The sequence below is a fragment of the Kogia breviceps genome, chromosome 6 (assembly GCF_026419965.1).
Source record: "Kogia breviceps isolate mKogBre1 chromosome 6, mKogBre1 haplotype 1, whole genome shotgun sequence".
Lineage (NCBI taxonomy): Eukaryota > Metazoa > Chordata > Mammalia > Artiodactyla > Physeteridae > Kogia > Kogia breviceps.
The window spans coordinates 145,598,795-145,617,610 of record NC_081315.1 but is presented as its reverse complement, the minus strand read 5'-3'; the positions used below and the strand labels follow the sequence as shown (position 1 = coordinate 145,617,610).

Sequence of the window (18,816 nt, the reverse complement as noted above, 5' to 3'; positions counted from 1 at the left end):
TCTGGGCCGACTTGCTTTGGTCAATAAGGTTCAGCAGGATTGGCTGTGCACCAGTTTAGAGCCTGGACCTCAGGTGGCCTTGGAGATCCCTCTTGTTCTCTACCTGGCCGCAGTGTGGGCATGTCCAGGGTGGCCTGCTGGGATGACCTGTTTATTCTCAGAACAAGAGAGACAAGCTGGGCTCTCTTTTCTGGTTGCCAAATCCATGCTCAAGTCCAGTTCTGGGAGCTGAACTCAAGGAACCCACCGCCAGATTCTCTAATCCCAATTCTGATATGCAGCCCCACCCAGGGCTGGCGTGCACCTGTGTTCACAGTGTTGAGTCCTCCCCAACCCCACCTTCCCCGAGATAGGTACCGCTATTATCTCCATGCTACAGGCCAGGGAACCATGAGACTTGCCTGAACCATGGAGCTGGGATTCAATCTCAGGCAGGAGGGATCCAGGGCCCACACTCTCTTCTTGATTCTGGGAGTTGCACCAGATGCCCCAGAGACCTCCAGGCTTTTGCCCGGGCCATGGCCCCTTTCCCAGGACCGGGCTGGACCGGACCTGGGCGAGAAGAGTACTCCACGGGTTCAGTCCTTCCCTTCCTGACACCTATTGTCTTCGGGATAATCCAGACTCCTAGCCTGGCGTGTGGGCCCTCCAAGGTCTGACTCGTGCCTTCCCCGACCCCCACCTCTCCCAACCTCTGAACCCGTGGCGCACTGGGCAGCCTCCAGTTTTCTGGACATGCTAGCCCACCTTTCCCCATCCAGCCTCCCTCTTCCTGGAACTCTCTCCTCCATTCTAGTCCTTTCAGTTCCCAGCTCGTTTCCTCCAGGGAGCCCTCCCAGACGTCCTGGTTGAGTGCCTCCTCCGGGATCCCGAAGATGGGCCGGGCTGTGCTTCCCTCGCGTCTCCACCAACAGCCTGGCAGAACCTGGGATCGCAGGGACCAGGCGCAGGCCCAGGGCCTGGCACGTCGGGGGACGCGGGCGCCCGGAGGACCTGCAGATCCAGGCCGACAGTAGAGACCCAAGGAAACAGGCTGGGAGAGGCGCGTCCGGCTCCGCGCCGCGAGCAAGGCAGCCGGAGCCCAGACCACGACTCCTGGGAGGCCTTGCAGGCCGAGGGGCGCCGACCGCTCTCTCGCGGGAAGGCAGGAGGTTGAGCTCGCGAGCGTGGGCGGAGCCGGAAGGAGGCCCATTTCAAAGTGGTAATAGATGGTTTCTTATCCAATAAGATTGAAAATATACCTCCTCGACCGGCCGACCACGGGAGTAGGGAAAGCGGTGACCAATAGGGACGCGCGGAGGGCGGAGCCGAGGTCTCCAGAGCGGAAGTGGGTCGCTGTTGAGGCGGCGGCGTCTTGTTGAGGGCTTCTCAGCGGCTTCCAGAGGTCCTTCCCTCGCTTGGGTGCGTCGGCCGTCGCGCCTGCCGAGCTTCACCAGCGCCAGGCAGGGCCAGGCTTTGTGGGGAGGGGGCGGCAAGGCAGGGCCGGGCGGATTCGGGGTTCGGGTGGCTTCGCGGCCTGCGGAGGCCTCGGCGCCGCGGCCCAAGGAGCCGCCGTGGCGCGGCCGACCACGCTCAGGCCCCGACCTTCGACCGGGCCCGCGGGCCGGTTCGCCTGCTCGCCCGCCCCGCACTCCGTGCAAGCCCAGCTCGGCGCGGGGACGGAAATGGGGAGGCCCAGCCGCGGTTGTCGGCCGCCCGGGCAGGCCGCGGCGCCTCGTCTTAGTGTCGCCGGGGAAACTGAGGCTGGGCGGGGAGGGACGCGCCCAAGGTCACTCGGACGGCCGGGCGGGGCGCGGGGCGCGGGCCTGCCCCGGCGTTCGGGGAGACCGGGCGAGGGTTTGGTCCCCACCGAAACCGCCGCCATTGTGTGCTCACGCAGCCGCTCCGCCATCGCGGGCCTGCGAGTCGACGCGGGCGGCCGGGCGGAGTCTCCTCCGGGCTAGGACGGGGCTGGGGCGCCCGCCGGGGACAGAGCTCAGCAGGTCCTTGGCTTCCTGGCGCGTGGCCGCCGAGGTCTGCGGCCGAGACCCCCGCGGGCGCCTGAAGACAGGTGCTTGAAGCACAGGACTCAGTGGACGCCACTTTCCACCTTTTGATCCGTCGAGGGAGAAGGGGAGAGTTCAGAGCCTTGGTAGGGGTTTTTGTGAGGTTTTGGCTTTTGTGTAACTCCAGTCCCTTCCCATCGACGGCCACGGCCATACCTTCCTCGTGCTTCTGCGCCACGTTCTCGGAGCCAGACCTGGGGTCTCAGCTCTGCGGTCCTACACTCGCTGAGGCTGCCTGAGTGGCCGGGGAGACTGAGGTGGTCTCCCCAAGGTCACAGCCTCGGTTCCCTGACTGCGGAACTAGCCCTTTGAATTCAACGACCAGGAGTTTGCTAATGAGAGGCAGAAACCTTGAAGGGAATTGTTTTGCTTTGTTTTTCTGGTGGTTTGTTTTTCGATGGATGCGGGGACGTATTGGGTAGTTTTGTGTATGAGTTTGAGGTGAAATGGGAATATTCAAGTAGAAAGATGTGTAGCTGGCTTCTGTATTGCGTGAACTTGAGTTTCCAACTTTGACTCACATCTTACTGTAACCCAGTATTTATAAACCGTTTTACAGCGACGACTCCGCCCCCCACCCCGCACACCCGAGCTTTTTTACACGTTTTCCTGATTGTCCACTCCAGGAAATTTTAATGCTGCTTTCACACTGTATGCCCTTTCTACGTGCTATATGCATGTTTGTGCTTTGTACATAAAAAGAGGGGGCTTGTTTTCGCCCCCTTTGAGAATGCGTAGGTTAATTTTTTAAGGCATCACATTTTGAGGTCTCGTACGTGCCAAGCTTTCTGCTTGCACAAAAATAGGCATGGTACAGGCCCAGGAGCCAGAGTGGGGAGAGTGAGAGACATTCCCTGGGGTTGAAATATAAATGGTAGAAAGGTGGGACTGGAGAGGTAAGCAGGAATTAGATCACGAAAGGTCTCCGGTGTGCCTCCACAATAAGGAGTTCAGAAATTATCTTAAGGCCAGGTGGGAAATCACTAAATTGAGTTCAAAGCAGGGAAGTTAACAGGGTTAGGTTTGCGTTTTAGAAAAGTCACTGTGCTATGAGAAGGATGGTTAGAAAGGTGGACAAAACTAGTGGCTTCAGGACCAGTTAGGAAGAGAGAAGAGGATAGCCTGGGCCAGGGTAGTGACTAGTCACTGAACTTGGTAACGGCGGCGATTGCCAGTCACGGCAGTTCTTCACTGGCTCTTTACTTAAAATCTCTTAGCAAAGTCCATGTCCGGTAGTCTATACCCCTGCCAGTTTTTGGAAACGTTTGGGGGTGCTACTCAATGAAAATATGTGCACGAGGTAATTGGTTTGTATGCTGTATAAAGATGGTTTTGTATGTTCTTGTGTCTATGTTATCCATGTCTCATTTTGGAATGATTCATGTACATCTCTCACCGTCCCCAAATTAGGAATTTTTGAGGGATAAGGTGGCTCCTGTAGAATATTACAGGGTTGACTCTGTTATTGAGATATAATTCACATATGTGCTCTTCTAACTTATCTTTCTAAATAGCTTGTTTCCAGCAGGACTTTGGGAATTTTAGATCGAGGCATTTCGAGGTTTCCTCTCTGAGAAGGCAGGCCCAGAGCACAGATACTGATTTACTCTGAGGTCACAGTTCAATTGTGAGAAAAACATATGAGGTTAAAATGGAGGGTGCCACTATAGGGTTATGGAATCTACTTTGGAAGCATTTTTTCCCCCCAGCGTAAATAAGAATTGGCAGGTTTATTGAATACCACATCATGCAGAGTGGGAGAGGCCTGGAAACATTTCAAAATGAGTATTATCAGTAGCCTGCTGGTGCAAAAGAGAAATTGTGACCGTCAGGCCTTCCTGTACTCTTTTGAAACTCCTTGGTCTCCTGGTGTATCCAGTAGGGTACATTAACTGCAGAATGTACCTCCAGATAGCTGAGCAAATTAGCTTGCTATATATATTTGGATTCGCTGGACATACACAAATTTAAAATGAAAGAATGTCTGCTAAATGGCATTACTATCTGCTAATGCCATTTTGTTTTGGAATCATAATTTCTGGTCTTAGGAATGCGACTCAGTTGTCTGTAAGGGTTACTCTAGGTTTGTGATATCACGTCTACTGTTTAGTAGTCTCTACCACTTACAAATCCACCCTGCCAGGTAGTTGTGGTTAGTTCCACTTTATGGGTCCTGAAGCACAGGAAGGGCAGAGTCACTTGACCAAGGTCACACAGTTAGTAAGAAGAGACCTAGCATCTGGACCTCAGATTCCGTTGTGTTTGTTCCTTTTGCCGTTATGTCATTCACATTTTTCTGTGGTGAGAAAGCACAGGGCTGGTGTTTCTAGTAGCTTTAAATAGTGAAAATAAAACTTAAAAGTAGGGGATATTGTCTTTATGTTTCTTTTTCAAGTAACGTTTACCCAAGGAAGGGTCTGATTATAAATATTCTCAAGAAGCTGAATTTTCAGTGACTGCATTGTATTCCTGAAGACTAGTTATTTTTCGTGAGTCCCCCCCAACCAAAGGAGGTGGTCTTAGGACCTGGATATTTGTCTGTCTGCTGCACCTCACCTCTTATTTCAGCCAAACTGTTGCTAAATTCTCCTCCTTGCTATAGCAGACCGGTATAAAATTTGCTTTCTTTCTAAGCACCTTCTTGATATATTTCAGTTCTTAACTAATATTTAAGAACTTTTTGCTCTGGCCTCTTTTTTTCCAAGCTGAAAATGCCATGATGATCATCTGTTTTTAAGTCTTCCTTTGTTTCCTGATGGTGACTATATTTTTATTTGCAATGTCAGGCTCCATTTTTCTCATCTCTGAAAGTCATCCATTCCCACCCCCCTCAAAACCACTTTATGCTATCTTTTCTAAGTATCTGCCATCTCTTTCAAGCATCTAATGAGCTTGATAATTTAATTTCAAATGGAAAAAATCATTATTTTTCACCATGTTTGTGCCAAGTGGTGTGCAAAGAAGAGGGCATGCCCTGATCAGTATTTGACATAGAGTTATGTTTAGCATACTTGTACAGTAGAAGAAATTTAGGGTCAGGAGTGAGAGAAATGTAAGAAACATTTCTTTGAGGTAGGCCTTGAACAATGAGGAGTTCCCCAAAGTGGAATGGGGGTAGGGGAACCTTTACAGGCAAGGCAACAGCATGTATCAAATTATGGCACTGGGATAGGAAAGAGCATGGAGTGGATACTGACATCCAGGGTACCGAAGTAAGGTACAGTCAGTTCTGCTTTAAACACGTTTGGAGGCATGAATTTGTTCCAACGGGATTGATATTTTAGGAAACAAGTTGAATATAACGGGTATATTGAGGTTAGTGTGCATAATTTCATCTATGGGAAATAGGCAAACAGAAAACTGAACTCAGCTGAACCAAGCCACATAGACCATATACACTTAAGACATCCACCAGGTATCTCAGTTGACTGTGTGTGCCATGAGCCACCCTCTGTGCACGTCTGTTGTTACAACACTCACGCTATTTCCCAATAACTCATGAGCTGCAGACCTGGTTAGGTGCCATAGTTGTTGTAATATATATGTGCATTTCTTAACCATTTAATTTGTCAAACTGTGCTGTCGTTTTTGTTAGCTGCTTACCGTCTTTAGTTTTTGGGTGTTATACCCCTAATTCCACTTTTTCCCATAAGCCCTGTGGACTTTTTGTGTCGTATGGTGATTTTTAAGAAAACATACGTCTGTAACTACAAATGAGGCCAGACCGGTGAGTTGTTGGCTATACACGTGAAGGCAATGGGTTCGATCATTTTGGAACATTTGCAATATTCTTGGGCCTCTTGGAGTCTGGCAGATTTTTTTGAGCTACCACGTGAAGCTTTTAACTTCCTCTGGCCCACTTAATGTTCTTCCTACTGCTTTCCTGCTTTTCCTCTTAGAACATTCCCAACATTCCCTTTATAATAGGTGCTTGCTGTCCTGGGAGCCAAGGGCCATTGACTTATTTACTTCCTAGGGAGAGAGTTGAAGAGGATCTGGATTCCACTGCCAAGATTAATGTCTTCAGAGAATTGGGTTTGGCTAGCCATTTGGTGACTGCATGCATCCTTTCATTAGCCAGCGCGCCTGTGCAACTGCCTGTGCCTTGTGCTATGGCGCCCTGGGGGCAGTGCTATTTGAGACCAGCTCCCCTCTTATGCAGATGAGGGAATTCCCTCTGTGGGGCACTGCTGGGCTGCCCTTTGCTGTAGGTATACCAGCATTGATAAGCTTCTGCCTCCCCGCTGCCACCGCCACTACAGTCTGCACGTCGGCTCTGTTTAGTGGCTCTTGGTTCACTCCACACACATACACCCCACCCTACCCCAGTCCAGGTTCATGATTCAGTAGAAGCAGCTAAGATTCCTAGCTTTATGCTTGGGTGCCATCCACACAGGCCCAGCATGCCTGCCTCCCGTGAGTTTTAGGGTTGGAGGTTGTTAATGGCCTCAGCACCTGAGGTCAATTTGTCCCCTTGGCCTCTGGTATCTTTTCAACCTCTGGTGGAAATCTTAGGTTTCCTTCATTATATTACCCTTGCTCCTGACCCCCAGCAATTGCCTTGTTTGTATCACCGGCCCCCTCCAGAGCCCAGACCACTGTGACTGAAAGAAAATTAGAAGTTAGGGGTCAGAGAGGTGGAGAGGCCACTTGGCTTTGCTTCTGTGCTATGCCAGAGAAACCCTTCTGCAAAGGAGTAGTTATGGGACCAAGTAGGCAGCTTCTGAGCTGCCAAAATTAGTTGGTTGAATTTGGTGTCTATTAATATCCCTTCCAGTTGTGAACATCTTCCAAATCAATCACTGATACAGCCTCATCAGATGTGTCCGTGAGAGAAGTAAGGTGCCCTTCCCACCTGCACCCTTCCACCCCACCCCACCCCAGGCTCCAGGGGTTTCATTGACAAAAGGGTCAACCTAGTATTTGGGGGGAGTTTGTCATAATCCTGCATGTGAAGCTGTGGAGAAATTCCTAAGAAGAGCGTCACTGAGTAGAGAATGAGCCAAGGTCCTCTTAGTCGTAGGTGTGTCCTGCAGATCCCAGGACCTGGGGGAGACTGAGGGTCCCAATACAGGTGAGCCCCTTACAGGCGTTTCTGGGGCTGTACCCTCTGCAGAGTGTTTCTGAATACTCGACTAAATCCTATTTAAACTATCTAGGAAAAAAGCATTAGGTGAAGTTTATTTTTTAATTATTTTGTTGTGGTAAAATACACATAGCGTAAAATAGATGATTAATAACTGCTTTTAGGTGTTCAGTGGCATTAAGTAAATTCACGTCGTTGTGCAGCCATCACCATCTACCTCCAGAACCTATTTCATCTTTCCAGACAGAGACTGTTCATTAAAGGATAAGTCCCTGTTCGCCCTCCCCCTAGTCCCTGGCAATCACCATTCTACTTCTGTCTCTGAATTTGATGTCTTGGGACTTCACATAAGAGGAATTATGCAATATTTGCCGTTTTGTGTCTCATTTCGCTGAGCATAATGTCTTCAGGGTTCATCCATGTTGCAACAGGTGTCAGAATTTTCTTTTTAAGGCTGAATAATATTCTTTTTACTGTGGATTTTTTTTTCCATCATTTTCAAAAAGCTGAGGTTCATTCTTAATTCTGGAGCCTTGTACATCAAGGCCTGAATCGCATACAAAAGTAGAACATCCCTATGCCCAAAGAGCTGTTCTTTTTCTCTAGTGGAAGCAAAAGGCAGTCATTGATGGGTCCTTTGTTTGGAGAAAAGGAAAGAACTTCCCTGAGTGACAAATCACTGAGCAGGTGTGAAGTCTCCTTGGCTCTGGTGCCCCTTTCAGGCTTCTGAGACTGACTGCTTCATCAGGGTCATAAGAGTAATGTGTGAAAGACCCAGTTACTGTCTCTCAGCTTAGCTGCTTTCTGGCTTTGCCAGATCTAGTCTAGTCCCTGCAAAAACCTCAGGGGAGATGGGTGGTCGAGGCTGCTGAGCCTCCTATAGGAATAAACAACGGGGAGAGGGTTGCCCCACTGCCTCTGTGCTGGCTCGTCAGCTTCCTCTAAGCCTAAGCAGGAGTGATTAGCCACATCCTGCCAAGTCTTTTCTGGAAATGAATTAAGCCTTGCTGAGAGCCGGAAACATTTGTTCCATTTCTTCCTGGGGCTGAAAGTTTGCTTTGCTCTCATCTAGTAGCACTCACACTTGTAAGAAGAGCTATGGTTTCTGGCTTTTCTGATGTAATCCATATTTATTACTTGATTTATTGATTGTCTTTCCACTTAGAGTATATGCTCCAGGAGTGTCTCTCTCTTTTTTAAAAAAATAAATTTATTTATTTGTTTATATATTTGACTGTGTTGGGTCTTTGTTGCTGCGCACGGGCTTTCTCTAGTTGCGGTACGTGGGCTTCTCATTGCAGTGGCTTCTCTTTTGGAGCACGGCCTCTAGGCGCATGGGTCCCAGTAGTTGTGGCTCGCGGGCTCTAGAGCGCAGGCTCAGTAGTTGTGGCTCAGAGGCTTAGTTGCTCCGCGTCATGTGAGATCTTCCTGGACCAGGGCTTGAACCCGTGTCCCCTTCATTGACAGGCCAATTCTTAACCACTGCGCCACCAGGGAAGCCCCAGGAGTGTCTCTTGTTCACCATTATATTTCTAGCCCCTGAAGTAGTGTTTGACCAGAATAGGCACCTGTACATAGTTGCTGAATTACTCGGATGATAGGGCGCCTGCAGCGTGCTGGGAACCTACTGGGCCCTTTGAGTCATCATCACGGCTGCAAGGTAAGGGATTTTTTTTTTTTTTTTTGCGGTACGCGGGCCTCTCACTGTCGTGGCGCCTCTCCCGTTGCGGAGCACAGGCTCTGGACGCGCAGGCTCAGCGGCCATGGCTCACGGGCCCAGCCGCTTTTCTGCATGTGGGACCTTCCTGGACCGGGGCACGAACCCGTGTCTCCTGCATCGGCAGGCGGACTCCCGACCACTGTGCCACCCGGGAAGCCCAGGGATATTTTTCTGACATTGAAGATGATAAACCTGAGGCATGGAGGTCAAGTATTTGTGCAGGGCTCTGGAGCTCATTTGGTCAGTCTCATCATTGCTGTCTATACCATGCACTCTGCTTTGTATAACAAGCAAGAGGTTCATATTCTTCTTAAGTACTAAGGTCTGGATGTTGATGTGACAGAGGCATCGAAGTTCATTTAAGAAGCTTTGAAGGGAATTCCCTGGCAGTCCGGTTGTTAGGCCTCTGCACTTTCACTGCCTGGGGCTGGGGTTCGATCCCTGCTTGGAGAATTAAGATCCCACAAGCCGCGAGGTACAGCCAAAATAATAAAAAGGAGAGACGTGACCTAGACTGTTGGTACTAGCCAGTGCCTAATCAGTTGCTGATAAATTGGCATCACCCTGATGAGATTCTATAGGATTTAGGCTTTTCTCTGCCTTTACCATGCTGACATGAAGGGGTTGCCCTGGCCAGTTCAGTCAGACTCACTCTGCTTGTGTCTCAGAAGGGCCATTTATGAGTTTACAGTGAGATCTGCTTTATAGTTGCCACACAGAATGAGTGAGTGACCCAGTGTGTCTGAGTATCCTCTCCCGGAAGGAAAACGCGCCAGGAGCCACCTTAGAATCCAGATTGCCTGGGGCTTGTGGAAGCAGTGCCAGGGAGTCTGGTCTCAGATTTTCAGTGAGCGATTGTGTCAGCGTCGGCCGCCCTGGCTTGTGTGAGGGCTCTGTGTGCCTGCCGTGGGGCTGGGCTGGACGGAGCTGCTCATCCAGACGTCTCCCTCGTCTCCCCTGGGCTCGCTGCGTAGTCGCTGCTTCCTTCCGTTTCCGGTGCACCCCTCCCCCTCCCCTTTTCTGCCGACTCTTCCTTTCTTGGCTTGTGGGAAAACTGCTGGGAGATACGGTGACAGAATCCGGCTCTAGTCTGACACTGCCAAACGGTGTTAGCCATCGTGTGTGTAGACGTACACGTGTGATCACATCCACATAGGCGTCACGTACATATATACATATATGATTACATGTGTCACACTCCTAGCTAGAGTCGGGGGGGGGGTATCATCTTTAGTGTCCATAATAGCTTCCTGGGAAAAAAATCAACTTCTCACAGTAGTATCACAGTTGAGTAGACCATTAAATCTCTAAGAACACTGAAGGTACTAACCTCACCAACCCGCCCCCCATCTAGTCCGTGGCCTCACGTCTTTACACTACCTCCAAGCCACACAGCTTTCTTCTTGCTTGGGTTCCTCTAAGTCTCCACACAGGTCTGCATTCTGACTTGTCCAGTCTCCCATTGGTCCTCAGCGCACAGGTGCCGCAGTCTCCCCAAATGCATCTCCGTCTGAAACCCTTGATGGCCCTGCCCCTGGGGTGTGGGTTAGGAGGCCTGTGGTGTTGTGTCACGCCACTGTGTGGTCCTCAGTTCTCACTGCTGACGCAGTACTTGTCTAGGGCAGATATTCCTCTCCCCTTCGATGCCCCGCCCACCCGATTTGTTTGTTAAATAACTCTGGTCACTTTCCGGCCTCATCTCCAGTGTCACTTCCTCCAGGCAGCCCAGCTTGGCCCTCAGTAACAGTTTGGGCCTCCACGCGCTTGGTTGACAGTGGCCGGCTCCCTGGCTTCATTTTAGTTCCCCTGCCTGTTTGCTGCTTTCTCCTTGAAATGCCAGCTTTTGTCTAACTGGTATCTCCAGGTTCTCCAAGCTTTGTTTCTGGCTTTTTATTCTCTTTACAGGCTTCTTTTTTTTTCTACCTGACTCCCCAGATTTTAACACAGATTCTAAAACCTCTACTTCTACCCTAGTTCTCTCTCCTCTGAGTTTTTCAGCTACCTTTGGATCTTTCTACTTGGATACCCCACATGCAGCATTTCTAAAACTAAACCTGTCTACCCTTGACACCTGTTTCTTTTTATCCCTTCTCTAGCCCGGTTTCATGGCGTTACTACCGTGGAATAACCAGTTAGACACCTTGGCGTGGGTTGGTCTTCCCTCACCCTCCTGTCAGAGCTTTTGGGATTCCTGGCATCTGGCCTTCTTGACCATTCCCAGTGCCACGCTCTACCCCAGGTCTTTTCTTAGTGGCAGGGACAACATTTACCACTCCTATCTCACCTCCAAGCCATTTATTCCTTCAGTAAACATGAGCATCTGCTTTGGGCAAGAGATGAGCTAGGTACAAAGTGTCCTGTGTGGCACTTCCATCAAGTGAGGGCATGCTGGGACTTCCCTGGTGGCACAGTGGTTACGAATTCACCTGCCAATGCAGGGGACATGGGTTCGATCCTTGCTCCCGGAAGATCCCACATGTTGCAGAGCAACTAAGCCCGTGCACCACAACTACTGAGCCTGCGCTCTAGAGCCCTCAAGCCCCAACTACTGAGCCCGCGTGCCACAACTACTGAAGCCTGCGCGCCTAGAGCCTGTGCTCCACAACGAGAAGCCACCACAGTGAGAAGCCACGCACCACAACAAAGAGTAGCCCCCGCTTGCTGCAGCTAGAGAAAGCCCACGCGCAGCAGCGGAGACCCAATGCAGCCAAAAGTAAATTAAAAAAAAAAAAAAAAAAAAAGTGAGATCTTGCTGAAAGACTGCAATTTGCTTTGGAAACCAAGGGGTGGTGGGGCCATTTGCTAAGATGGAGTGCTGGCATATTAGAAGGAGTTTCTTTCTGGACACACTACATTTGAGAAACCTGGAAAACATCTGTGTTCCATATTGTTTCTGGAATTAATACGTCTGATTCTGGCTTAAATTTGTTTATGGCTAGGGGGCTTCTGGCATCAGACTGCCCTGGTTTAAATCTAGGCTCCGGTGTTTACTCGGTGTGGACTTCGGGCAAGTCACTTAACCCCTGGTCATCCTTAGCTCCCTTGTGTGTGAAATGGTGATCATAATAGTACCTGCCTCCTTGTTGGGTGAGAGGAGGATTACAGGAGATGATGCTGCTTGGAAAGTGCTCAGTGTCTTGAATGTAGAAGTGGCCTCTTAAGTTTTAGCTATTGTTAGTTTTATTGTTCTAATGACCTATTAACCTGCATGATCCAGAACCCTTTGCAGTTGGTGAGAGCCACCTTTCCCATGACCGCTAGCCTCTCTGTTCACACACTGCACTTGCGTGTCCCCAAACTGCTCTGCTAGGAATGTCCCCCCCCCACCCCCCGCATCTTCCCACCTCCATTCTCTGGTGAAATCCAGCCCCTTGGCAGATTTCCCTAAGGCCAGCCTTCCAACTTTTTATGTCGTCTGACCACTGACCTTTATTATCCCCTAAAGGAAAACACAGATATGGAACAAATTGCTAGTTGGCATTTGCGTGGGAGGGCGTGGCAGAACCTGGAGAATGAGGAAGCTCCGGGAAGGGGAAGCAGCTGCTGGGGCTCAGGAGGCTGGTTTCAGAGCAGGGAGCGTGTGCAAGCTGAGGAATGGGAGCCCCTCCAGACGGTTGCAGGACATGCCTTTAATAACCACATTTGAAAACCTAAAAGTTAAACAAGTAGGAGGCAAGAGGCTTATGGAGCAACCAAGGTATGTGCATTAAATTATTCCCCTTTGCTCAGTGGACTGATCTCTCCCTCCTCTGTCAGTGACATCTTTATCCGATTTTTTTCAATTCTAAGAGACACCATTGAGATAGATACGGTTTCCCCCAGAAAGCTGCATCATGGGTGTATACTCAAACGTAAGATACTTCTTGTGGTTAGCAACGGGAAGTACGGCGGACCTGGGACTATGTTCAAGCCAGGTGTCCTGTCCTCATCTCCGGTGGTGTTGCTTTGGGAAGCGTTTGTGCCATTCTTGAGTGACATGGTGAAGAGATAACTCTCTCTAAATCACTGAGTGGATGAGGGGGGATGGGGGGCATGCACGGATGCAGACCATGTGCTGGAGAAAGAGGCTCAGCTGGCTGGGCAGTCCTTTTATCTTTATTTTCTTAATCCTTTTTTGAATTTTATTTAATCTGTTTTTTTATATAGCAGATTCTTATTATCCATTTTATACGTATTAGTGTATACATGTCAATCCTAATCTCGCAATTCATGACACCACCACCACCCCCGCTGCCACGTTTCCCCCTTGGTGTAGATACGTTTTCTCCCTACTTCTGTGTCTCAATTTCTGCCCTGCAAACCGGATCTGTACCACTTTTCTAGGTTCCACGTATATGTATTAATATACGGTATTTGTTTTTCTCTTTCTGACTTCACTCTGACAGTCTCTGGATTCATCCACGTCTCTACAAATGATCCAGTTTCATTCTTTTTTATGGCTGAGTAATATTCCATCGCATATATGTACCACATCTTCTTTATCCATTTGTCTTTCAGTGGGCATTTAGGTTGCTTCCATGACCTGGCTATTGTAAATATGCTGCAATGAACATTGGGGTGTATGTGTCTTTTTGAATTATGGTTTTCTCTGGGTATATGCCTAGTAGTGGGATTGCTGGATCATATGGTAATTCTATTTTTAATTTTTTAAGGAACCTCCATACTGTTCTCCATAGTGGCTGTATCAATTTACATTTCCACCAACAGTGCAAGAGGGTTCCCTTTTCTCCACACCCTCTCCAGCATTTGTTGTTTGTGGATTTTCTGATGATGCCCATTCTAACTGGTGTGAGGTGGCATCTGGGGATAACTGGTGTGAGGTGTAATTTTGATTTGCATTTCTCTAATAATTAGTGATGTTGAGCAGCTTTTCATGTGCTTCTTGGCCATCTGTATGTCCTCTTTGGAGAAATGTCTATTTAGGTCTTCTGCCTATTTTTGGATTGGGTTGTTTGGTTTTTTGATATTGAGCTGCATGAGCTGTTTATATATTTTGGAGATTAATCCTTTGTCCATTGATTCATGTGCAGATATTTTCTCCCAGTCTGAGGTTGTCTTTTAATCTTGTTTGTAGTTTCCTTTGCTTTGAAAAAGGTTTTAAGTTTCATTAGGTCCCATTTGTTTATTTTTGTTTTTATTTCCATTACTTGGGGAGGTGGATCAAAAAACATCTTGCTGTTGGATCAAAAAAAAACCTTGATTTATGTCAGAGTGTTCTTCCTATGTTTTCCTTTAAGAGTTTTATGGCGTCTGGCCTTACATTTAGGTCTTTAATCCATTTTTAGTTTTTTTTGTGTGTATGGTGTTAGGGAGTGTTCTAATTTCATACTTTTACATTTAGCTGTCCAGTTTTCCTAGCACCACTTATTGAAGAGGTTGCCTTTTCTCCATTGTATATTCTTGCCTCCTTTATCAAAGATAAGGTGACCACATGTGTGTGGGTTTATCTCTGGGCTTTCTCTTCTGTTCCACTGATCTATATTTCTCTTTTTGTGCCAGTACCATACTGTCTTGATTACTGTAGCTTTGTAGTATAGTCTGAAGTTAGGGAGTCTGATTCCTCCAGCTCCGTTTTTTTCCCCTTGGGACTGCTTTGGCTATTCGGGGTCTTTTGCGTCTCCATACAAATGTAAAGATTTTTTGTTCTAGTTCTGTAAAAAAAAATGCCATTGGTAATTTGTTAGGGATGGCATTGACTCTGTAGATTGCTTTGGGTGGTATAGTCATTTTCACAATGTTGATTCTTCCAGTCCAAGAACACGGTATGTCTCTCCATCTGTTTGTATCATCTTTGATTTCTTTCATCATTGTCTTATAGTTTTCTGCATACAGGTCTTTTGTCTCCCTAGGTAGGTTTATTCCTAGGTATTTTATTCTTTTTGTTGCAGTGGTAAATAGGGGTGTTTCCTTAATTTCTCTTTCAGATTTTCATCGTTAGTGTATAGGAATGCAGGAGATTTCTGTGCATTAATTTTTTATCCTGCTACTTTACCAAATTCATTGATTAGCTCTGGTAGTTTTCTGGTGGCATCTTTAGGACTCTTTATGTATAGTATGTCATCTGCAAACAGTGACAGTTTTACTTTTTCTTTTCCAATTTGGATTCCTTTTATTTCTTTTTCTTCTCTGATTGCCATGGCTTGGACTTCCAAAACTATGTTGAATAATAGTAGCGAGAGTGGACATCCTTCTCTTCCTGATCTTAGAGGAAATGCTTTCTATTTTTCACCATTGAGAATGATGTTTGCTCTGGGTTTGTCATATATGGCCTTTACTGTGTTGAGGTAGGTTCCCTCTATGCCCACTTTCTGGAGAGTTTTTATCATAAATGGGTGTTGAATTTTGTCAAAAGCTTTTTCTGCATCTATTGAGATGATCATATGGTTTTTACCCTTCAAGTTGTTAATATGGTGTATCCCATTGATTGATTTGCATATATTGAAGAATCCTTGCATCCTTGGGATAAATCCCACTTGATCATGGTGTATGATCCTTTTAATGTGTTGTTGGATTCTGTTTGCTAGTATTTTGTTGAGGATTTTTGCATCTATATTCATCAGTGATATTGGTCTGTGATTTTCTTTTTTTGTGGCATCTTTGTCTGGTTTTGATATCAGGGTGATGGTGGCATCATAGAATGAGTTTGAGAGTGTTCCTTCCTCTGCAATTTTTTGGAAGAGTTTGAGAAGGATGGGTGTTAGTTCTTCTCTAAATGTCTGATAGAATTCACCTGTGAAGCCATCTGGTCCTGGACTTTTGTTTGTTGGAATATTTTATTTTATTTTATTATTTTGTTGTTGTTGTTTGTACGAGGGCCTCTCACTGTTGTGGCCTCTCACCTTGCGGAGCACAGGCTCCGGACGCTCAGGCTAAGCGGCCATGGCTCACGGGCCCAGCCGCTCCGCGGCATGTGGGATCTTCCCGGACCGGGGCACGAACCCGTGTCCCCTGCATCGGCAGGCAGACTCGCAACCACTGCGCCACCAGGGAAGCCCTGTTGGAAGATTTTAAATCACAGTTTCAATTTCGTTAGTTGTGATTAGTCTGATCATATTTTCTATTTCTTCCTGGTTCAGTCTTGAACGTTTATACCTTTCTAAGAATTTGTCCATTTCTTCCAGGTTGTCCATTTTATTGGCATAGAGTTGCTTGTAGTAGTCTCTTAGGATGCTTTGTATTTCTGTGGTGTTTGTTGTAACTTCTTTTTCATTTCTAACTTTACTGATTTGAGTCCTCTCTTTTTCTTGATGAGTCTGGCTAATGGTTTATCAGTTTTGTTTATCTTCTCAACCAGCTTTTAGTTTTATTGATCTTTGCTATTGTTTTCTTTGTTTCTGTTTCATTTATTTCTGCTCTGATCTTTATGATTTTTTTCCTTCTACTAACTTTGGGTTTTGTTTGTTCTTCTTTCTCTAGTTCCTTTAGGTGTAAAGTTAGATTGTTTATTTGAGATTTTTCTTGTTCCTTGAGGTAGGCTTGTATTGCTATAAACCTACCTCTTAGAACTGTTTTTGCTGCATCCCATAGGTTTTGGATTGTCGTGTTTTCGTTGTCATTTGTCTCTAGGTATTTTTTGATTTCCTCTTTGATTTCTTCAGTGATCTCTTGGTTATTTAGTATTTAGTTATTTACTTACATACTGTTTAGCCTTCATGTGTTTGTGTTTTTTTCGTTTTTTTCCCTGTAATTGATTTCTGATCTCATGGTGTGGTCAGAAAAGATGCTTGATATGATTTCAGTTTTCTTAAATTTACTGAGACTTGATTTGTGACCCAAGACGTGATCTTGGGAGATCACGGGATCTCCACTCATTGGGAGAATGTTCCATGCGCACTTGAGAAGAAAGTGTAATCTGCTATTATTCGGATGGAATGTCCTGTAAATATCAATTAAATCTATTTGGTCTGTTGTGTCATTTAAAGCTTGTGTTTCCTTATTAATTTTCTGTTTGGATGATCTGTCCATTGGTGTAAGTGAGGTGTTAAAGTCCCCCACTATTATTGTATTACTGTCGATTTCCTGTTTTATAGCTGTTACCAGTTGCCTTATGTATTGAGGTACTCCTGTGTTGGGTGCATATATGTTTATAATTGTTGTATCTTCTTCTTGGATTGATTCCTTCACCATTATGTAGTATCTTTCCTTGTTTCTTGTAACATTCTTTATTTTAAAGTCTGTTCTATCTGATATGAGTATTGCTACTCTGGCTTTGTTGTGATTTCCATTTGCATGGACTGTCTTTTTTCATCCCCTCACTTTCAGTCTGTTTGTGTCCCTAGGTCTGAAGTGGGTCTCTTCTAGACAACATATATTTGGGTCTTGTTTTTGTATCCATTCAGTGAGCCTGTGTCTTTTGGTTGGAACATTTAATCCATTCACGTTTAGGGTAATTATTGCTATGTATGTTCCTATTACCATTTTCTTAATTGTTATGGGTTTGCTTTTGTAGGTCCTTTTCTTCTGTCCCCCCCCCCTTTTTTTTTTCTTGTGTTTCCCAGTTAGAGAAGTTCCTTTAGCATTGGTTGTGGAGCTGGTTTGGTGGTACTGAATTCTCTTAGCTTTTAATTGTCTATAAAGCTTTTGATTTCTCCATCGAATCTGAATGAGATCCTTGCCTGGTAGAGTAATCTTGGGTGTAGGTTCTTCCCTTTCATCAGTTAAATATGTCATGCCCCTCCCTTCTGGCTTGTAGAGTTTCTGCTGAGAAATCGGCTGTTAACCTTATGGGTGTTCTCTTGTATGTTATTTGTTGTTTTTCCCTTGCTGCTTTCAATAATTTTTCTTTGTCTTTAATTTTTGTCAGTTTGATTACTATGTGTCTCGGCATGTTTCTCCTTGGGTTTATCCTGCCTGGGACTCTCTGAGCTTCCTGGACTTGGGTGGCTACTTCCTTTCCCATGTTAAGGAAGTTTTCAACTATAATCTCTTCAGATATTTTCTCGGGTCCTTTCTCTCTCTCTTCTCCTGCTGGGACCCCTATGATGCGAATGTTGGTGCGTTTAATGTTGTCCCAGAGGTCTCTTAGGCTGTCTTCATTTCTTTTCATTCTTTTCTGTATTCTGTTCTGCAGCAGTGAATTCCACCATTCTGTCTTCCAGGTCACTTATCCGTTCTTCTGCCTCAGTTATTCTGCTATTGATTCCTTCTAGTGTATTTTTCATTTCAGTTGTTGTATTGTTCATCTCTTGTTTGTTTGTTCTTTAATTCTTATAGGTCTTCGTTAAACATTTCTTGCATCTTCTGGATCTTTGCCTCCATGCTTTTTCTGAGATCCTGGATCATCTTCACTATCATTATTCTGAATTCTTTTTCTGGAAGGTTGCGTATCTCCATTTAGTTGTTTTTCTGGGGTTTTATCTTGTTCCTTCATCTGGTACATAGCCTTTTGCCTTTTCATCTTATCTTTCTGTGAATGAGGTTTTTGTTCCACAGGCTGCAGGATTGTGGTTTTTGTTGCTTCTGCTGTCTGCCCTCTGGTGGATGAGGCTATCTGGGCAGTCCTTTTAATGTGTCTTCTCCTGGCAAACCTCCTCTGGCCTCTCCTTGTCCTCCTGGTTTCTTTTGCACCTGGCTCATATGCCCCAGTTACTGCAGCTGAGCTGCCCGCCAGCAGCCACCCCCGGATAGGAGCTGGTGGCTGGATTTATTCATCGCTGTATTCCAGGGCAGGAGCCATACTGATAAGTGAATGGGGTGGGGAGATGTGCAGTCATGGGTGCTTTTTTAAAGCTGGATTGGGTGCAGTGTTGCACAGCACTTTTGGGCTTGAGCAAAGGGGTGGAGCTGTTCAGTGGGCAGTACCTTTGGAGAGACTGCAAGGCTGGTGCTGGCAGAACAAGTCAGTGATACCCACCCACAGTCCTTGAGCTTTTAAAAAGTGCACACTGGGGCTTCCCTGGTGGCGCAGTGGTTGAGAGTACGCCTGCCGATGCAGGGGACACGGGTTCGTGCCCCGGTCCGGGAAG

The 18,816-nt window shown here is 46.6% G+C and overlaps 1 protein-coding gene across 1 annotated transcript in view; it reads left to right on the top strand.

The window, feature by feature from the left end:
* CFAP99 (cilia and flagella associated protein 99) overlaps nt 1–18,816 on the top strand; it is a 65,313-nt gene that overhangs the window by 44,740 nt on the left and 1,757 nt on the right. The gene's annotated exons all lie outside the window — the stretch shown is intronic.